Source organism: Hakea prostrata, chromosome 7 (genome assembly GCF_041222555.1).
Source record: "Hakea prostrata isolate BN-2017 chromosome 7, UWA_Hpros_2, whole genome shotgun sequence".
Lineage (NCBI taxonomy): Eukaryota > Viridiplantae > Streptophyta > Magnoliopsida > Proteales > Proteaceae > Hakea > Hakea prostrata.
The window spans coordinates 69178582-69184830 of record NC_142606.1 but is presented as its reverse complement, the minus strand read 5'-3'; the positions used below and the strand labels follow the sequence as shown (position 1 = coordinate 69184830).

At 41.0% G+C, this 6249-nt stretch overlaps 1 non-coding gene across 1 annotated transcript; it reads left to right on the top strand.

The window, feature by feature from the left end:
• The first annotated feature begins 278 nt into the window (after positions 1-278).
• On the top strand, positions 279-385 carry LOC149011864 (small nucleolar RNA R71). The gene has a single exon (XR_016174860.1). It is a non-coding gene; the product is annotated as a small nucleolar RNA R71 (small nucleolar RNA).
• Positions 386-6249: the final 5864 nt, after the last annotated feature.

Below are 6249 nucleotides of genomic sequence, written 5' to 3'. Positions count from 1 at the left end.
GATGGTTCAATTTCTTTTATAGCAAGTCAACCTTAGTGCTCATCTCAATAGTAGGATTGATCTCATAGAGACCGCTCCTCTTTGGTTGCCCAATGGATGGAATTTCAGTCCTAGCTGCTAAAGCATGGTGTTGGGAGTTTTCACTAAGGGTCTCAAAAAGTTCCCATGCCTCATTCTCATTCTTGTGCATGAAAGTCCCACCACAAGAAGAATCAACCATTTGCCTATGTCGGTCTCTAAGGCCATCATAAAAGCATTAAACCAATTGCCATTTAGGAATAACATGGTGGGGGCACTTTCTAAGTAATTCTTTTAGTCTTTCCCAAGCCTCATGAAATTGTTCTCCTTCTTGTTGGGAGAAACTCGTTATCGTTCTCCTAATGCTATTGGTACGGCCAATGGGGAAGAACTTTTTAAGGAACTCTTGTTGCATTTCTACGCAAGTGAAAATTTTAACATTGTCCAAAACATGAAGCCAATGCTTAGCTTTATTTTTAAGGGAGAATGGGAAAAGAAGTAACCTTAAAGCATCAACTGAGAGGTTTTGAATTTTAACCGTGGATGACACCTCTAAAAACTCATCTAAGTGCTTATAAGGCTCTTCATTGGCAAGTCCATAAAAAGATGGTAGCATTTGAATCACACTAGATTTGATCTCATATTGAGCCGCCTCTATGTCAGGCAACTTAATACAAGAAACCGGAGTATATATTAACCCTACCCAATTTTGCCAATGGTGTTTCAGGTGGCTGTGAAGATCATAACCGGATACTACTTGATTGCAGTAAAAGCCTATACAAACAGAAAGAAAGATGAATTGGATTAAAGAAGAGTCTGGAAGAGTAGTTGATATCCATCTTATGGATGAAATGTATGAATATATATGTAGCAAACAAATTGAATTTATAAAACTTTGTCAATTCACATTCACAGGAACACAAAATTCTTCAAAACAATGCTTAGAAGATAGACAACATTTTACATTATGTACGATAAATTAAGAGGTTCGATCCAAACTCACTGAGCCGTGTGAATAACAGTCATTCCATTAATAAACTAATGAGTTTTCTATCAGTAAGATCTCCAAAATACATGTCTTAACCTTTGAAGTCAATCCATTCATATTAGTGCACATGCTAATAATGAATAGTGGAGATTTAATATAACTCTTTACTTTAAATCTTGATCGTTCACTGCTTGGAGCAGTGCCACCGTAAGCACTGCTTCCAAGCAAAATCCATTTTTATTTGCTTTAGTTTATTCCTATTTCAAGGAGAAGTTTGTAAGTTCAATTTTTTTTTTTTTTTTTCTTTTTTCAATTTGAACCATTATAGAATCCAGGCCTGTACATAAAATGAAATAAAGTATTGAGAGGATAGAGGGAGTCAGCACTGTTATGAATCCAAGAGGACAGTGAGATTCATGTGAGTGTGGTTTGAAACCTGGTTATCTTCTTTTTATTCTTATCTCTGTTTTACATACAGCATATGTACGACATGATGCTAAACCAATAGGGTTAATTATTTAATTTATTCTTTCTTGTCATTTTCATTTCTTCCCCCCCCCCCCCCAGTGAATCCTTTTTCTAGCCAATGTGCTGTACAGAAGCTACGATGAAGAGTAGTTGCAACACTACCCCTTCGCCGGTTATTTCTCTGAGTAAATTCCTTCCTTGAGATGGCATTTGTAGCAGCTCACACCTATCCACCATCTCCTGAAAACCAACAGCAGACTGAGCATTGAATCTACCTGGTCACCACCTCTCTAACTCATATAAAACAGCATTAAGGTCTCCTATCACTGACCAGCTCATCCCTGCCACTTGAAGTGCCAACAGCTCTTGCCATAGCAGCCTTGGATCAACCATCCTAAAGTTAGCATGGATCAGTGTCATCCTACAACCTAAACCTTCCATCATATTTCCATTGAGATTTGTTGTTCAGATGAATGAACCACTGTTGGCCTTGGTAACACCCCTCTGTATCACTGACAAGCTAGGAACCTTCCGTACTATGTTTGGAATCATATCTACTGAGTACCCCTTAATTCCTATTAAAAAATAGAGAGGGTTACTAGCAGTGTTAATCATCGGCCTTGCCAAGCAAATAATGTCTGGGTTGTATTGTAAAGTCCTCCTCATTAATGGAGGGCTCACAAAGTTTGACAAACACATTTGTAGAGAGAAAGTTTTCTTCTCTCTCAGCCACTTATGTTGACTTTGAAGAGAGAAAGAGAGCTCTCCTTCTCTTCTCTTATCTCCACCGAATTCACCTATTTATGACAAAGGAGACAACCATTAATATGGACGGTAAGTCCTTTGACAAATTGTCAAGGGAGATAAGGCAACGTTCATCCTTTCTCCTCCTCTCCAGCTATAAATAGGGGTAGGGAGGTTTGCTTGAGAAGCAGAGAAGTGTAGAGAGAAGCAAGAGAGTGAAGCCAAGTGAGAGAGGCTAAGCCAAGTGAGAGGCAAGCCAAGTGAGAGGCAAGCCAAGTGTGGGAACACTCCTCTAGAGTTGAGAGTGTGAGTTGAGAGAGGGTGTACAGGGGTATCCGGTTTTGGATACAGGGTTGGGTTGGGTTGTAAATCCAAGCACTGTACAAGAGTTGTATTTCAACTTTCTCATAGTGAAGATCTCATTACGCCCGTGGATGTAGGCAAAGCCGAACCACGTATATTGTTGTGTTGGTGCTTCCTTTGTGATTATTTCTTTCGTTATATTTCACGTGGGTCCCATACAAGTACTATTCACGTGGGCCCCACACCGACACTATTCACAACACTATTCACACGGGCACTATTCACGAATACATTCACACGGGCACTATTCTTCAAAGCGTTTTGGTTCACCTGCATTTGTTAGCATAACAAACTGATTAGGTGAATACCTGGTAGATTGACGTCGTGGCCTGGTGGATCTTCTTAACTCAGGCTCAACTGGTGGTTCGTGAGCTGGTTGCTCACTTTGTTCACCATTGGTGGGACCATCACCTTCTTGAACATCTCCCCCTTCACCTTGCACCGACGGTGAAGTGTTTGGACCAAGGTCAATAAGATCGTCATTATCTGGTTGAGGCTTCTCGATCTTATCAAAGTCTTGGATCGTTTGGTCTTCTAGAAAGACCACATCTCTACTTCTGATCACCTTCTTATCAATTGGATCCCATAACCTGTAACCAAACTTGTCAGTAGCATAACCCAAGAAAATACATTGTTTTGCTTTCTCATCAAGTTTGGTTCGTTCGTCTTTTGGGACGTGTACGAACGCCCTGCAACCGAACACCTTCAAGTAGTTATAGGATACCTCCTTTCCACTCCAGACTCACTGAGGAACATCTCCATTCAAGGGGGCTGATGGAGATAGGTTGATTAGATGAACGGCTGTGCGCATTGCTTCTCCCCAATAGCACCTTGCCAACTTTGCATGTGAAAGCATGCATCTTATTCTTTCAATAATGGTGCGGTTCATCCTTTCAGCTACACCATTATGTTGTGGGGTCTTTGAAGAAGCAAATGAAAGCAAGCATAAAGATGAGTGGTTGAAAGCTATGCAAGAAGAAATGGATTCTCTGCATAAGAACCACACATATGACCTAGTCAAGTTACCTGAAGGTAAGAAAGCACTCGAGAACAAATGGGTGTTTAAGCTAAAAGCCCAAGAGAAAAGCTCACAACCAAGGTACAAGGCAAGATTGGTCGTGAAGGGATTTAGGCAAAAGAAAGGTATTGACTTCGATGAAATTTTTTCACCTGTAGTAAAAATGTCTTCTATACGGGTGGTGTTAAGTTTAGCTGCTAGTATGGATTTGGAAATCCATCAACTAGATGTAAAGACGGCCTTTCTCCATGGAGATTTGGAGGAAGAAATTTACATGGAGCAGCCAGAAGGTTTTGAAGTCAAAGGTAAAGAACACATGGTCTGCAGGTTAAGAAAGAGCTTGTATGGTTTGAAACAAGCACCAAGGCAATGGTACAAGAAGTTTGATTCATTCATGATGGATCATGGGTATAACAGAACAGCATCAGACCATTGTGTGTTTGTTAAGAAATTTTTTGAAGAAGATTTCATTATTCTTTTGCTCTATGTTGATGACATGTTGATTATTGGTCAGGATGTCAATAAAATTGACAGGTTGAAGACACAATTGAGCAAGTCCTTTGCCATGAAGGATTTGGGAGCTGCACAACAAATCTTAGGCGTTAAGATTTATCGTGATCGAGCAACTAGAAAGTTGTGGCTATCACAAGAAAGGTATGTGCAGAAGGTACTTGAAAGATTTAATATGAGCAATGCAAAGTTTGTAAGTACCCCCCTTGGTAGTCATTTCAAGTTGAGTAGTGAACAAAGTCCCTCAACTGAAGAAGAAAGGGATGAAATGAAATGCATTCCCTACTCTTCAGCAGTAGGAAGTCTGATGTATGCCATGGTCTGTACTAGACCTGATATTGCACATGCAGTAGGAGTTGTTAGTAGATTTCTATCCAATCCTGGAAAGGAACACTGGGAAGCAGTGAAGTGGATAATGAGATATCTTAAAGGTACTACTAACATTTCTCTGTGTTTTGGAAGCCAGCCACCTATGTTACAAGCATATACAGATGCTGATTTGGCTGGAGACATTGACTCCAGGAAATCCACATCAGGATACCTAGTTACCTTTGCAGGGGGAGCAGTGTCATGGCAATCTAAGTTGCAAAAATGTGTGGCTTTGTCATCTACCGAAGCAGAGTACATCGCTGTTGTTGAAGCATGTAAGGAGATGCTATGGATGAAGCAATTCACTCAAGAACTCGGTCTGAAACAAGAAAAGTATGTCATTCATCACATGACAGCCAAAGTGCAATTCATATAAGTAAGAATCCAAGTTTGCATTATAAATCCAAACACATCCATGTAAGGTATCATTGGATACGAGATGTACTGGAACGGAAGCAGTTGCAGATTGAAAAAATCCATACTGACAAAAATGGAGCGGATATGATGACAAAGGCACTACCAAAGGGCAAACATAACTACTGCAGCAACACGGCAGGCATGATCTGTCCCTCCATATGAGTCGGAGGGGGAGTTTGTAAAGTCCTCCTCATTAATGGAGGGCTCACAAAGTTTGACAAACACATTTGTAGAGAGAAAGTTTTCTTCTCTCTCAGCCACTTATGTTGACTTTGAAGAGAGAAAGAGAGCTCTCCTTCTCTTCTCTTATCTCCATCGAATTCACCTATTTATGACAAAGGAGACAACCATTAATATGGACGGTAAGTCCTTTGACAAATTGTCAAGGGAGATAAGGCAACGTTCATCCTTTCTCCTCCTCTCCAGCTATAAATAGGGGTAGGGAGGTTTGCTTGAGAAGCAGAGAAGTGTAGAGAGAAGCAAGAGAGTGAAGCCAAGTGAGAGAGGCTAAGCCAAGTGAGAGGCAAGCCAAGTGAGAGGCAAGCCAAGTGTGGGAACACTCCTCTAGAGTTGAGAGTGTGAGTTGAGAGAGGGTGTACAGGGGTATCTGGTTTTGGATACAGGATTGGGTTGGGTTGTAAATCCAAGCACTGTACAAGAGTTGTATTTCAACTTTCTCATAGTGAAGATCTCATTACGCCCGTGGATGTAGGCAAAGCCGAACCACGTATATTGTTGTGTTGGTGCTTCCTTTGTGATTATTTCTTTCGTTATATTTCACGTGGGTCCCATACAAGTACTATTCACGTGGGCCCCACACCGACACTATTCACAACACTATTCACACGGGCACTATTCACGAATACATTTTTTGTATTGTTTTTCTCTGTCGATCTTTTACACAGGAGGGAAAATAGTGAACCGTCTATCGGTCTTTTTCCCAACAAGTATTGCTCAAGGACGGCACTCAACTCTCTAACGCCAGCCCTCTTCTTACACCACTTATATTCCAATCTAAAACTTTCATAATGGAAACAATGAAAAAGAGTTAAAAGTTTCGGTTTGAACAAAACTGACCTGCACCCCCCCCCCCCTCAAATGTGTCTTTCGTTGCACAAGCTGCTCATCTGCTGCATACAATGGAATGAAAGACACTCCTGCCTTTCCATTTTGATTTTCAATGTGTTGGGTAGTTGTCACTACACCCTCTTCTTGCCTACTTTGCAACTCCCTTCCGTTGGCCATCATGTTGACCAGCAGGCTTTCCAACACGACAGGGTTCATAGTTTGCCTTTTTTTACTTCGGATGTGCCACCTTGAACAGTTGAACTCCTTCGATCTTGTATTGGCAGTT